This window comes from Enhydra lutris, unplaced genomic scaffold, assembly GCF_002288905.1.
Source record: "Enhydra lutris kenyoni isolate GAN:26980312 unplaced genomic scaffold, ASM228890v2 scaffoldscaffold27, whole genome shotgun sequence".
Lineage (NCBI taxonomy): Eukaryota > Metazoa > Chordata > Mammalia > Carnivora > Mustelidae > Enhydra > Enhydra lutris.
In genome coordinates, this window is record NW_019154111.1 from 1,234,217 (window position 1) to 1,250,607 (window position 16,391).

Consider the following 16,391-nt stretch of genomic DNA (forward strand, 5'->3'; position numbering starts at 1 on the left):
AACAGCCTCTATGACATCTCTTTCCTCAAAACAAGGACTCACACAATTACTGGATGTGGATACATATGCTGTGCAGTATTTTGAGTCTAAAATGTGAAAATGCTTTTTCCCACAGTAGAAACACGATAACTTCATACAAAATTTGGATGAGTAAGAACCAGTGGTCCAAAGTAAGATCCATGAATAGGTCCACAATTACAAACAATGTAACAAATAAAAACAGCAAACTGTACTCTCAGGCCATAGGAATGGAGATTGAGTAAAGGTGGGAAGTTCTATTACAGCTGTGCTCAACTTCACTGAACATGCTGCTGTGACATAGAAATACACCCACACCCCAACCCAACCTCCAGCCTCCTACACAGCATCACCAGTACATGTACCGTCATCTCCTTCCTGGTTGCCAAGGCAATGCAGATGATGACTGCCATATCTGAGTCAAATGGAAGAAAACACAGGCAAAGCTCCTTTCTCTAAGTGATGCTCAGGATTCATCAAGTTGCCAGTTTTGATGTTAACACAGATAATTGCCCTAGTAATTTCTGCCAGGCCCCCTTCACCTCCTTATTCCTTACACTATAAATCATGGGGTTCAGCACAGGCATCAAAATGGCATAAAAGACAGATATCAACTTCTCCTGAAGGACAGAGGGGCTGGAGTGAGGCTGGATGTAAGTGAAAATGGTCATGCCATAGCACAGGACAACCACTGTGAGGTGAGAGGCACAGGTGTGGAAGGCTCTTTCTTCCCTCTGTGGACTGGATCTTTAGGATGGTGGAGATGATCTGGATGTAGGATAAGAGAACCAGGCAGAAAGGTGTCATCAGCAGAACAATGCTAGAAACCACGATTGCGATCTCATTGGAGGAGATGTCTACACAGGCCAGCCTGATCACAGCTAAAATTTCACATGATATATGATCAATATACTTGTTTGTGCACATGGGCAGCTGAAAGGTGATTATAGTCTGTATGAGAGAGTTGACAGAACCACTGACCCAGGATGTGATGGCCAACCTAATACAGAGGCCTCCATGCATGATGACCAAGTATCTCAGGGGGTTACACACGGCCACATAGCGGTCATAAGCCATCACTGCCAGTAGAACAAACTCAATCCCACCCAAGCCCAGGGAGAAAAATAACTGGGCTGCACAGCTTACAAATGGGATTGCTTTATGCACTGCAAGGAAATGCACCAGCATCTGAGGAACGATGCTTGTGGCATAGGAGACATCAACGAGGGAGAGGTTGGTGAGAAAGAAGTACATGGGAGTGTGGAGTCGGCTGTCCAGTCTGATGAGAAGAATGATGAGGAAGTTCCCCAGCACTGTCACCATGTACATTGATCAAGAAAAAGATGAAGAGGGAGATCTGTGTGTCCCAGTCACTGGACAGGCCAAGTAGAATAAACTCTCTTACCCAAGTCTGGTTATCTGTATCCATTAAAACAATAGGATTATTAATCTGCAGAAGGAGACAGAAATAGCAGAAACTATTGAATTAAAGAACCGTAAGAATAACTTCTTAAAAGAATGCATATAGTGTAATATCTGTCAGTCTTAGCCAGATGCTTCTGATCATGTATGCACCATGATGACAGGCTTGGTCCTAAGATGCATTATATCTACTCTACATAAGAGAACAAGCCATTCTTTTAAAATGAGAAGATAGTCTTAGGGATTTCATGGAGGCCTGGAGATAATGCAGTGTGATTTTCAGAGCTCTATATCTTTTTAACTTACCATAGTTTCCAGGTCAAGAGAGGATTATGGGTGACAACAGGGGATCAAGTGATAAATAATGAACACAAACATGATTCAAAGTAAAGAACAACCTTACATAAGTCTACTACAGCAAACATGATAAAAAGAATAAATGACTTACAAAAAAAATGAGAGAAATTTTCAGATGTGGCAGATGTATAGTATAAATATGGCTAGTGTCTCATGGACAGATCTGGAAACAAGAGCCTGGATATGAATCCTCTTTTATGACATACCTGATATGTGATTAGGTTAGAGACTTAAGTTTTTATATATGAAATGTGATGTTGCATAACTCAAAGGTAGATTTAAGGTCAAAGGTAGATAATTTATTAGGAAGTTGTTTATAAACTGTTACTGGTAATGGGACTTCAGCAGTATTCAACACTAGGTATCATGACATGAGTTTCTCCATTGAAGAGAGAGAGAAACAAATGCACTTTCCTCACATCCCCTCTACCCTATGTTCAACACTAGAATAATCACCCAAAAATGCAAATTAAATTAGACAACTTCTGTGCACATACAGATTTGAGATATCTAACTGCCTACACAATTAAGAAAATCACAGACAAGGGAGTGTCCACATACTCAGTAAGGAGGACATGCTCTGTCTTTTCTTTTATGAATTTCAGCATTTATTATTACAGGTGTGTTTTAGACCAAAGTGTTTTACCAAAGTATCCTGCTAATACTTCAGTGTCTTGCATATATATGTCAACTAGTTATTATTTCTTTTAAAGATTTTTATTTTATTTATTTGACAGACAGAGATAACAAGTAGGCAGAGAGGCAGGCAAAGAGAGAGAGGAGGAAGCAGGATCCCCGCTGAGCAGAGAGCCCGATGTGGGGCTCGATCCCAGGACCCTGGGATCATGATTTGAGCTGAAGGCAGAGGCTTTAACCCACTGAGCCACCCAGGTTCCCTAGTCAACTAACTATTTTTAACCTACCAAAAGTATATTTATTTCTAAAGACAATTGCTTTGATTTTAAAATAATTAAATTCAAAATAATTGATAACCAAATATACCTATCTTCTACAGTTATAGAGTTTCCTGGATTCCTAGGAGATTAAGAAAATAGAAATTGTATCTATATTTGAAAAGCCAAATGAAGGAGGAACTATGGGTCAGTCAGATGAGTTAAACATCTGCAGTGAACACTATTTTCACATTACTTTGGATCAGCTTTCAGCTAAATAGAGCTGGATTCCTAGTCTGTCCTCAGATGCACAATGAAATAATTGGTAGACAGTGTGCTACACATCTCAATCTTTTGTGTTAGAAAAATACAGCTTGGTGTTAGTTTTAGAAAGATAGAACTGAGAAGTCAACTCTAATGAATTAGGGGGATAGCACACTATCCCCAAAATTGTGCTACTCATTGATGTCAACAGGTAAGACACACTTTTGAGATTATTTGTTCCATTTTTTTTTTTTCAGGAGAAACAAGATGCTCAAATCCTTTTCATATAGGATGAGGGACACAACTCTTGTTTAAAGCCAGGTGTGAACAATGAACACAGCTAAGAAGCAGTCTGGATAGCTTCTCCTCCTGTACAAGACTATTTTGTGTTTTCTTCTCAGTAACTGTCCCAATTCCAGCTGCCCTTTCTGTAGGTATTTACCATTCCATTAATACATAATAATTAATAAATAATAATAAAATCCTGTTTTACATCTTTGGGTCATACCTTTCTCATACTCAACAATCCTCAAACCACAACTTTCTATGTATTTTTTGAGATTTATTTACTCAAAACTGAACAATTTGTGTTGCCTCTTCAGAACATAGCATTTTAAAAATGACATACAACAGTCTCTCATGGTATATCCGATTTCCCCCAGTTCACTTTTCCTTTCTTTTTCCTAATGTCCTCCATGTTATTCCTTATGCTCCACAAGTAAGTGAAACCATATGATGATTGACTCTGAGAAACAAACTGAGGTTTGGAGGGGAGGGAGGTGGGGGGTTAGGTCAGCCTGGTGGTGGGTATTAAGGAGAGCATGTATTGCATGGAGCACTGGGTGTGGTACATAAACAATGAATCTTGGAACACTGAAAAAATTAAATTAAATTTTAAAAAGATGATATACCTGTGTAGTTCATCTCCTTAGACATGAGAACTATGCAGGAAAGATTTTCAGATTCCTAGATTTTATGAATTGTGATGGATATAGGATATAGGATAATTATTGCAACCATAATGAATAAAACACAAGGTGCCATTGAAATATTCTGTTATAAATTTTCTCCTTTTTCTCATTCCTATCATGAATGCTTGAAACTCCAATAATAGCAATTTAGCCCCCCCCCCCCTTTTTTTAGTTTTTATTTATTTTTTAAATTTCTTTTCAGCATTATGTTGAAATGGTCTTCTTGGTGAATTTTGTATAGTAATTATTCTAAATGGGACTTTTAAAACAAGAATGACCTAACCTTATTGTGCCTTTAAAATAGGTCACAAAGCAGTTGATAACTGGGACCCATACAGATAGAAGAGGCATCAGGAATGACCCTGAAATTATAGGGAAAATCAGGTCTCAGGCATGAATGCAGACATCAACTCTTCATTGTTAAAAGAGAACCTTTGGCCCCAGTTAAAGTACCTCCATGTGCCTTCTCTCATTATCCAGTTATTAATACAAACAGCAAATAGAACCAAAATGCTTCCCCTCTAAGACAGAGATATGCAAATAAATACAAGTGTTCAGATTCCTAATAAAACATATTTTATCTAACTTAATACAACTAATTAGAAAGCTCAACTTTAATCAGTTATGGTTTTTTATTTAAATAAAGAAAATCCATCCATTTCCCTGAAACCGACATGACCTTGGATGTTGGGGAGCTAAATAGTCTTGTCTGGGACAAGTGAAAGTTCCAAATATAGAAGCAGAACACATGAAGGTAGGCCCCACAACCTACAGATAGCTCTCTCACACTGCTCAAAATAACTCGGAGCCATACCTTCAACAAGTTGACCTGTCCATGGAAATGGCACTTTCATTTAGGGAGAGATTTCTCTGACTCTTGACTGAAGTGTTGGTGATGTAGACACTGAGAGCATCCATCCAGAGCAGGAATGCTTCCATCATCCTAATGTATGAAAACAGAGAACCTATGGGTGGCTTGGGTGGCTGGTATCTCAAACATGGGTTTGGCATCCTGAAAGAAATTACTTTATTCTTTTTGTTGTCTTGTTAACTTCTATCCAGATTTGGTTACCGGACTTTTCACTTAATCTGAGACTAATTACCAAGACCAAGTTTCTCAAACATGTATGAACCTGACATTCACTTTTGGTGACATATTGTATTATGGTCTCATATAAATTCTTCTTCTTACTTCTTGTTTCCAGTGGCCAGGACTAGCGTTTTCATGGCAATATAACTCTCTCTTGTCTGGCAAGTATCCACAGTGCAATCCCCACAGCCAGCTCAAGAAAAACCAACCCTGAGATGAGTTAGGACACCTGAATCTTGCCTCCAGTTCATTCCCTGTGTCAGGGTTTTTGAATAAGCCTTAATTGCCTTACATCTTCATTTAACTATTACTAAAAAAGAAAATCATAATATGATTATCGAACCCTTCAGAAATAACTGAGATAGGAGGATTTAGAGAAATTGGTAATTTATCTTCCTGGAAATGTAATAGAATACTCCCACATCCTGCTAACCAATATCAACACCTAATGAAAGACTATATTTCTGGGCTTCCTCCCTAAGTGTCTTTCTCTCTGTCAGTACTGAGCTTTGGAATTGAAAAGCTTGTTGTGAAATTATACCCAAACTTCATGCTCCTGCAAAGTACAGTCATTTTACCACATTTGCTATAATACTTAAGATGAGAAGATTTCACCAGTCATATTTCATGCCTCCCATTCAAGTCCCTAACAAGTCACATCATTTCTGTCTCTGTCCCTGCCAAGGCCACACTCCCACAGGCTGTGGATGCCATTCAGATGTTCATCATGCTCACAGAGGAGATGTGTCTGCTTTCCTCTAGGTTCAAACTGGTCTCAAGAGCTCTCCCTCCAACACAGGGATGGACACATAGAAGAGATACCCCAAATTCCTTGGGTCCCCAGGGTGCTTCAGTCACCTGGGACTAGTTGCCATTGCTAGGGACACTACTGGGAGGACGCTGACAAGAGCTCAGAAACAGCTCACACACAGACCTAATGAGCTTCAGCAGCCGCTGCATTTGCAGGAGGGGCCTGACACATCCCCCCAGGAGCCTCCTGCGTGGCAGTGTTAATTGCTGCCACCACTCCCAATGCACAGGACAGGGTCTCCACCCTGCCCTTCTCCCTGTGGAAGGCTCTTCTCCATCCCTCTGCCTCTCACATCTTCATTATAGCCTTAGGTCATTCCAAACAGTCAGAGAAGCCAGCCTTCTGAGGTTGGAGGATGTCCTCCTAGAGCCCAAACCAGACGTTAGCCTTCAAGGCCCCAATCCAGGGAGCAGTGACTGAGGCTGCATCTAAGTCTGCTGGAAACACCAATTCTCCCCCTTTGGCTCCAGATGCCCTTACTTCTTCTGGAGACAGAAGAGATGTGCTTCCCTCCCCTGATGTACGCACTATGTCCAGGGGGCCTCTGTGATCATTGCAAGTCTGATGGACATCCTAGCACATTCCTCATGATACTATTTAAGCTCCAAAAATAACAGCATCACATAGATAGGTTTAAAAATCTAAATGTACAGACAGTTGATAAAGGAAGTTTTAGCAACTACTGAAAAAAAATGGAGAAGAATTAAGATCATCCTTTTACACTGTTGGTGGGAATACAAGTTGGTGCAGCCACTTTGGAGAACAGTGTGGAGATTCCTCAAGAAATTAAAAATAGAGCTTCCCTATAACCCTGCAATTGCACTACTGGGTATTTACCCCAAAGATACAGATGTAGGGAAAAGAAGGGCCATCTGTACCCCAATGTTTATAGCAGCAATGGCCACGATTGCCAAACTGTGGAAAGAACCAAGATGCCCTTCAACGAACGAAAGGATAAGGAAGATGTGGTCCATATACACTATGGAGTATTATGCCTCCATCAGAAAGGATGAACACCCAACTTTTGTATCAACATGGACGGGACTGGAAGAGATTATGCTGAGTGAAATAAGTCAAGCAGAGAGAGTCAATTATCATATGGTTTCACTTATTTGTGGAGCATAACAAATAGCATGGAGGACATGGGGAGTTAGGAGAAGGGAGTTGGGGGAAATTGGAAGGGGAGGTGAACAACGAGAGACTATGGATTCTGAAAAACAATCTGAAGGGTTTGAAGAGTTGGGGGGGTGGGAGGTTGGGGGAACCAGGTGGTGGGTATTAGAGAGGTCACAGATTGCATGGAGCACTGGGTGTTGTACAAAAACAATGAATACTATTATGCTGAAAATAAATTTTAAAAAATGATAAAAAAAAGAATTAAGATCATCCAAGTTCCTTAATACAGGAAGGTAAAACTTCTACCCCCTTCAAACTTTTTTAGTTTCATTTTGTGCTTATAGAGATTGCAGATTTATATGTTGCTGAATGAAATAATACACAAGTAACTCTTGTGCCATTTGCCCAGTTGGCCCCAATGGTAACAACTTAAAAAGTGATAGTGCAATATAAGATAACATGATATATAATGGGCTATAATTATATAAATTATTTGATATGATAACATGATATTGTGATATTATGATATAACAAGATATTGGCATGGATACAGTCAAAATACAGGTGTTCCATCACCACAAGAGAACCACATGTTCTCTTTTCATAGCCAAACCCACTTCTATGCAGCCCCTACCCTCTCTTTGACCTCTGATAATCACTATCTATCTGTTCTCCATAATTTTGGAAATTGAAGAGTTATATATTAGTAGAATAATACAGAATACCCCTTCTGGGACTGGCTTTTTCACAAGCATAATTGTCTAGAGATTCATGCAGGTTTTGTGTATATCTACCATTCACTCTTTTTTACTGTGATGAATATTCTATGATATGTATGTACCGCCTTTTGCTTAACCATTCACAGGTTGAAAAACATCCAGATTGTTTCTGGTTTGGAACTATTACCAACAAAACTGCTATAAACACTCACGTGCAGGTTTTTGGGTGTGTATGATATTCATTTGAATAGGAAAACCCCAGGAGTACAATGGCAGGGTTGTATGGTAGTTGTATATTTAGAGTGTTTGGGCTTTTTGCTTTGTTTTGTTTTTTTAAGAAACTACCAATCCATTTTCCAAAGTGTCTGTATCTTTTTACATTCTTGTCACCAATGCATGAATATCCGGGTTGTCTTCATCCTCATAAGCACTTGGCATTGTCACTATTTTTATTTCATTTGCATTTTCCTAAAAGTTCTAAATGTTGAAAGTCTTTCTATGTGCTTATTTACCATTTGTCTATCTGCTTCAGTAAAATGGATCTTTATGTCACTTTGGATTGTTTTTCTACTGTTGAAATTTGAATATTCCTTATGTATTCTAGAAAATGGCCCTCAGTTAAATACATGGTTTGCAAATTTTTTCTCCAGCCTGTACCTTAACTTTTCACATTTTCAACAGAGTCTTTCTCAGGGTAGAATTTTATAAGCTTGGTGAAATCCAGTTTATCACTTTTTATCTTATAATAAATGTCACATCTAAGAAACCTTTGCCTGTCCTAGATTACATTATTCTCCTATGTTTTTTCTAAAAATTTATGGTCTTGTGAATTGTGATAAATCAGAGGGTGAGATGAACCACGAGAGGCTGTGGACTCTGAGAATCAAACTGAGGGTTTTGGAGGGGAGGAGAGTGGGGGATAGGTGAACCTGGTGGTGGGTATTAAGGAGGACGCTTATTGCATGGAGCACTGGGTGTGGTGTATAAACAATGAACCTTGGAACACTGAAAAAATAAAATAAAATTTAAAAAATAAAAATAAAATAAAATGGGGGAGGAGTCAGGATGGCAGAGGAATAGCAGACTGAAATGACGTCAGGTCACAGGAGTTCAGCTAGATAGTTATCAAACCATTCCAAACACCTACAAACCCAATAGGAGATTGAAGAGAAGATCAGCAATTCTAGAAACAGAAAATCAATCACTTTCTGAAAGGCAGGACGTGCGGAGAAGTGAATCCAAAGTGATGGGAAGATAGACCGCAGAGGAGGAGCTGGCTCCCGGCAAGCGGTGGAGCAATGGAGCACAAAATCCAAACTTTTAGAAGTCTGCTCCACTGAGGGACATTGCTCCTGAGACTAAGTGGGCGGAGGAGGGGGCGACCCTCGAGGGAACAGTGTGGTCTCAGGACCCATGGGTCACCAAAGGATCGGGGGTGTCTGAGTGTAGCAGAGCTTGCAGGTATTGGAGTGGGGAAGCTGACTACAAAGATGGAGCCAAGGAGTGAGCTCTCGCTTGGATTTACCTTAAATTGTGATCTGCACCATAGCTGGATCACTGATCATTGGGCAGGGACCCCACAAGTAGCAAATCTGGGGAGACCCACCTTCCTCGAGAGGAAAAGCAGAGCAGCAGGAAACTGCTGGGTTTGGAGACTCCAAATGGGGCTGTGTGCCAGAGTCAGAAATGCTTGGTCACAGGCCAGGTGAGCTTGGAACACAGCCAGAGGCCAGGTAGACAGGAGTGATTGACCGCTTTTTTCCGAGGGTGCACTGTGGAGTGGAGGCCCCAGGCTCTCAGCTCCTCCAGGCCAGAGATTGGGAGGCTGCCATTTTCATTCCCATCCTCCAGAGCTCTATGGAAAGCGTTCAGGGAACAAAAGCTATGGAGAGTGAACCTGAGCAGATTACTTAACCCAGTCCCTGGCAAGGGCTGCAATTCTGTCTTGGGCAAAAACATTTGAGAATCACTACAACAGGCCCCCTACCCCAGAAGATCAGCAAGAACATCCAGCCAAGACCAAGCTCACTGATGATGGAGAACAGTGGAATTCCAGAAGAGGGGAAAGCAAAGCATGGAATTCGTGGCTTTCTCCCAATGATTCTTTTATCTTGCAAAATTAATTAAATTTTTTTAAATTTCTTTTTTTTCTTATTCTGATTTTTTAAAACTTTTTGTCTTTCCTCTTTTGACATTTTTTAACTAGTTTATCTTAACAATAACTTGCTTAAAAAATCTTTTTAAACCTTCATTATTATACTCATATTTTATTCTTCATTGTATCTAACTTTATTTTTTGAATACAAATAGAGTTTTTTCTTCTAAAAAATTTTGGGATACAATTTCTTATAATAGATCAAAATATACCCTAAATCTAGCACAGGGCTTTGTTTTAGTCTCCAGCCTGAGCAAATACTCTCCACTTTCTTTTTCTTTCATTTCCAACCAACTTATCTTATCAATTCTTTTTTTAGAATTTTTAAAAAAATTTTCATCTTTACAGTCATATTCCATCCCTTCATCGTGTTTACCCTTATATATATATTTTTTCTTTCTTTCTTTCTTTAAAATTTTGGGAGGTCTAAGAGACCAAAATACACCAAAAATCAAGTGAGTGGCTCTGTTCTATTCTATGTGTGTGTGTGTGTGTGTGTGTGTGTGTGTGTGTATATCTTTTAATGTTTTTACAATTTTAAAAAAATTTCTTTTTACCCCCTTTCTTCTCCCCCTGATTTGGGGTCTCTTTGATTTGGTTAGTGTACATTTTTCTGGGGTCCGTGCCACCCTTTTATTATTTTATTCTCTCATTCAAATATTCTTATCTGGATAAAATGACAAGGTGGAAAAACTCACCAGACACACACACACACACACACACACACACACACACACAAAGAACAAGAGGCAGTACCAAAGGCTAGGGACCTAATCAATACATACATTGGTAATATGTCAGATCTAGAGCTCAGAATGACTATTCTCAAGGTGCTAGCTGGGCTCGAAAAAGGCATGGAAGATATTGGAGAAACCTTGTCTGGAGAAATAAAAGCCCTTTCTGGAGAAATAAAAGAACTAAAAGCTAACCAAGCTGAAATCAAAAAAGCTATTAATGAGGTGCAATAATATCCTACTGCTAGCATAAACAAGGCAGAAGAGAGAATTAGTGATATAGAAGACCAAATGATGGAGAATAAAGCAGCTGGGCAAAAGAGAGACAACTAGCTACTGGATCACGAGGGGAGAATTTGAGAGATAAGTGATGCCATAAGAGGAAATGATATTAGAATAATTGGGATTCCAGAAGAAGAAAGAGAGAGGGGGGGAAGAAGGTATATTGGAGTGAAATATTATAGAGAATTTCTGTAATGTGGCAAAGGGACAAGCACCAAACTCCAGGAGTCACAGTGAACTCCTCAAAATCAATAAAAATAGGTACACACCCTGTCATCTAATAGTAAAACTTACAAGTCTTAGTGACAAAGAGAAAATCCTGAAAGCAGCTCAAGACAAGAAGTCTGTAACATACAATGATAAAAATATTAGATTGGCAGCAGACTTATCCACAGAGACTTGGCAGGCCAGAAAGAACTGGCATGATATATACAGAGCATTAAATGAGAAGAACATGCAGCCAAGAATATTATATACAGGTAGGCTATCATTGAAAATAGAAGGAGAGATAAAAAGCTTCCAGGACAAACAAAAACTAAAAGAATTTGTAAACAACAGACCAGCCCTACAGGAAATATTGAAAGGGGTCCTGTAAGCAAAGAGAGAGCCTAAAAATAGTAGATCAGAAAGGAACAGAGACAATATACATTAACAGTCACCTTACAGTCAATACGATGGCACTAAATTCATATCTCTCAATAGTTACCCTGGATGTAAACGGGCTAAATGCCCCAGTCAAAGACACAGGGTATCAGAATTGATGAAAAACAAAAACCCATCAATATGCGGTCTACATGAAGCTCATGTTAGACCCAAAGACACCTCCAGATTTAAAGTAAGGGGGTGGAAAACAATTTACCATGTTAATGGACATCAAAAGAAAGCTGGGGTGGCAATCCTTGTATCAGATCAATTAGATTTTAAGCCAAAGACTATAATAAGAGATGAGGAAGGACACTATGTCATATCAAAGGGTCTGTCCAATAAGAAGATCTAACAATTTAAATATCTATGACCCTAACATGGGAGCAGCTAATTATATAAACCAATTAATAACAAAATCAAAGAAACACATTGACAATAATACAGTAATAGTAGGGGACCTTAACACTCCCCTCACTGAAGTGGACAGATCATCCAAGCAAAAGATCAACAAGAAACTAAAGGCCTTAGATGACACACTGGACCAGATGGACATCACAGATATATTCAGAACATTCCATCCCCAAGCAACAGAATACACATTCTTCTCTAGTGCACATGGAACATCCTCCAGAATAGATCACATCCTGGGTCACAAATGAGGTCTCAACCAGTACCAAAAGATTGGGATCATTCCCTGCATATTTTCAGACCACAATGCTCTGAAGGTAGAACTGAATCACAAGAGGAAAGTTGGAAAGAACTCAAATACATGGAAGATAAAGAGCATCTTACTAAAGAATGAATGGGTCAACCAGGAACTTAAAGAAGAAATGAAAAAAATCATGGAAACAAATGGTAGTGAAAACACAACTGTTCAAAATCTTTGGGACACAGCAAAGGCAGCCCTGAGAGGAAAGTATACAGCGATACAAGCCTTCCTCAAGAAACAAGAAAGGTCTCAAGTACACAACTTAACCCTACACCTAAAAGAGCTGGAGAAAGAACAGTAAGAAAGACTAAACCCATAAGGAGAAGAGAAATCATAAAGATCACAGCAGAAATCAATGAAATAGAAACCAAACCAAAACAAAACAAAACAAAACACCCAACAACAACCGTAGAACAAATCAACAAAACTAGAAGCTGGTTCTTTGAAAGAATTAAAAAGATTGATAAAACCCTGGCCAGACTTCTCAAAAAGAAAAGAGAAAGGACCCAAATAAATAAAATCATGAATGAAAGAGGAGGGATCACAACCAACACCAAAGAAATACAAACAATTATAAGAACATACTAGAAGCAACTATACGCCCACAAATTTGACAATCTGGAAGAAATGGATGCATTCCTAGAGATGTATAAACTACCAAAACTGAACCAGGAAGAAAGAGAAAACCTGAACAGACTTATAACCAGTTAGGAGATTGAAGCAGTCATCAAAATCCCAACAAACAAGAGCCCAGGGCCAGATGGCTTCCCAGAGGAATTCTACCAAACATTGAAAGAATTAACACCTATTCTCCTGAAACTCTTCCAAAAATTAGAAATGGAAGGAAAACTTCCACACTCGTTGTATGAGGCCAGCATTACCTTGATCCCAAAACCAGACAAAGTGGGCATCCTTGTCGTGTTCCTGATCTCAACGGGAAGGCTGCAAGCTTTTTCCCATTGAGGATGATATTTGCTGTGGGTCTTTCATAGATAGATTTGATGAAGTTCAAGAATGTTCCCTCTATCCCTATACTTTGAAGCGTTTTAATCAGGAACGGATGCTGGATTTTGTCAAATGCTTTTTCTGCATCAATTGAGAGGACCATGTGTTTCTTCCTTCTTTTCTTATTAATTTGTTCTATCACATTGATTGATTTGTGAATGTTGAACCATCCTTGTAGGTTTTCCTTCTGCTTCAATTTTTTGAAACAGCTTCAGGAGAATAGGTGTTATTTCTTCTTTGAAAGTTTGGTAGAATTCCCCAGGGAATCCGTCAGGTCCTGGGCTCTTGTTTTTTGGGAGTTTTTTGATCACTGCTTCAATCTCGTTACTAGATATCGGTCTATTTAGGTTGTCGATTTCTTCCTGGTTCAATTTTGGGAGTTTACAGTTTTCCAGGAATGCATCCATTTCATCTAGGTTGCTTAGCTTATTGGAATATAACTGTTGATAATAACTTCTGATGATTGTTTCTACTTCCTTGGTGTTAGTTGTGATCTCTCCCTTTTCATTCATAATTTTATTAATTTGGGCTTTCTCTCTTTTCTTTTGGATTAGTGTGGCCAATGGTTTATCGATCTTATTCTTTCAAAAAACCAGCTTCTAGTTTCATTGATACATTCTACTGTATCTCTGGTTTCTACCTCATTGATCTCAGCTCTAATCTTGATTATTTCCCTTCTTATGTGTGGAGTTGGTTTGATTTGTTGTTGATTCTCCAGTTCTTTAAGGTGTAGAGATAGCTGCTGTGTTCTGGATTTTTCAATTTTTTTGAGGGAGACTTGGATGGCTATGTATTTCCCCCTTAGGACCGCCTTTGCTGTATCCCATAGGTTTTGGACCGAAATATCTTCATTCTCATTGGTTTCCATGAATTGTTTCAGTTCTTCTTTGATCTCCTGGTTGATCCAAGCATTCTTAAGTAAGGTGGTCTTTAGCTTCCAGGTGTTTGAGTTCCTTCTGAACTTCTCCTTGTGATTGAGCTCCAGTTTCAAAGCACTGTGATCTGAGAATATGCAGGGAATAATCTCAGTCTTTTGGTATCAGTTGAGTCCTGATTTGTGACCCAGTATGTGGTCTATTCTTGAGAAGCTTCCATGTGCACTTGAGAAGAATGAGTATTCTGTTGTTTTAGGGTGGAATGTTCTGTATATATCTATGAGGTCCATCTGGTCCAATGTGTCATTCAATGCTCTTGTTTCTTTATTGATTTTCTGCTTCGATGATCTATTTCTGAGAGAGGTGTGTTAAGATCTCCTACTATTAATGTATTCATATCAATATCACTCTTTATCTTGATTAACAGTTTTCTTATGTAATTGGCTGCTCCCATATTGGGGGCATAGATATTTACAATTGTTAGATCATCTTGGTGGATAGTCTCTTTAAGAATGATGTAGTGTCCTTCTGTATCTCTGACTACAGTCTTTAGTTTAAAATCTAATTTATCTGATATGAGAATCGCTACCCCAGCCTTCTTTTGAGGCCCATTGGCATGAAAGGTGCTTCTCTATCCCTTCACTTTCAGTCTGGGTGTATCTTTAGGTTCAAAATGGGTCTCTTGTAGACAACATATGGATGGGTCCTGTCGTTTTATCCAATCTGCAACCCTGTGCCATTTTATAGGCGCATTTAGGCCATTCACATTGAGAGTGATTATTGATAGATACGTTTTTATTGACATCGTGTTACCTTTGAAGTCTTTCTTTCTGTAGATTGTCTCTATATTTCTGTTCAATGCTATTCTTAGGATTTTTCCTCTTTTATAGAACCCCCCTTAATATTTCCTGCAGTGTTGGCTTGGTGGTTGCATAGTCTTTTAAGCCTTGCCAGTCTTGGAAACTCTTTATCTCTCCATCCATTTTGAATGTCAGTCTTGCTGGATAAAGTATTCTTGGCTGCATGTTCTTCTCATTTAGTGCCCTGAATATATCTTGCCAGACAAAGTCCCCACCAAAAGAGAGAATTATAGACCAATATCCTTGATGAACAAATTTCCACCAAAATACTAGCCAGTAGGATCCAACAGTACATTAAAAAGATTATGCACCATGACCAAGTGGGATTTATTCCAGGGCTGCAAGGCTGGTTCAACATCCACAAATCAATTAATGTGATACAATATATTAATAAAAGAAAGAACAAGAACCATATGATACTCTCAATAGGTGCTGAAAAAGCATTTGACAAAGTACAGTATCCATTCTTGATCAAAACCCTTCACAGTGTAAGGATAGAGGGTACATACCTCAATATCATCAATACTGTGTATCAAAAACCCACAGTGAATATCATTCTCAATGGAGAAAAACTGAGAGCTTTTCTACTAAGGTCAGGAACATGGCAGGGATGTCCGTTATCACCACTGCTATTCAACATAGTACTAGAAGTCCTAGCCTCAGCAATCAGACAACAAAAAGAAATTAAAGGCATCTGAATCGGCAAAGAAGAAGTCAAACTCTCACTCTTTGCAGATGATAGGATACTTTATGTGGAAAACCCAAGAGACTCCACTCCAAATCTGCTAGAACTTGTATAGGAATTCAGTAAAGTGTCAGGATATAAAATCAATGCACAGAAATCAGTTGCATTTCTCTACACCAACAACAAGACAGAAGAAAGAGAAATTAAGCAATTCACAATTGCACCCAAAACCATAAAACACCTAGGAATAAACCTAACCAAAGAGGCAAAGAATCTGTACTCAGAAAATGACAAAGTACTCATGAAAGAAACTGAGGAGGACACAAAGAAATGGAAAAAATGTTCCATGCTCATTGATTGGAAGAACAAACATTGTGAAAAAGTCTATGCTACCTAAAGCAGTCTACACATTTAATGCTATCCCTATCAAAATACCATCCACTTTTTTCAAAGAAATGGAACAAATAATCCTAAAATTTATATGGAACAAGAAAAGACCCTGAATAGCCAGAGGAATGTTGAAAAACAAAACCAAAGTTGGTGGCATCACAATTCCAGACTTCAAGCTCTATTACAAAGCTGTCATCATCAAGAGAAAATGATACTGGCACAAAAACAGACACATAGATCAGTGGAACAGAATAAAGAGCCCAGAAATAGACTCTCAAGTCTATAGTCAACTAATCTTGGACAAAGCAGGAAAGAATGTCCAATGGAAAAAAGGCACTCTCTTCAACAAATGGTGATGGGAAAGTTGGACAACCACATGCAGAAGAATGA

General features: G+C 38.9%; 1 pseudogene; it reads right to left on the reverse strand.

Annotated features, from left to right (window-relative positions):
• Positions 1-494: 494 nt before the first annotated feature.
• LOC111152085 lies at positions 495-1,447 on the reverse strand (annotated as a pseudogene).
• Between the last annotated feature and the right edge of the window lie 14,944 nt (positions 1,448-16,391).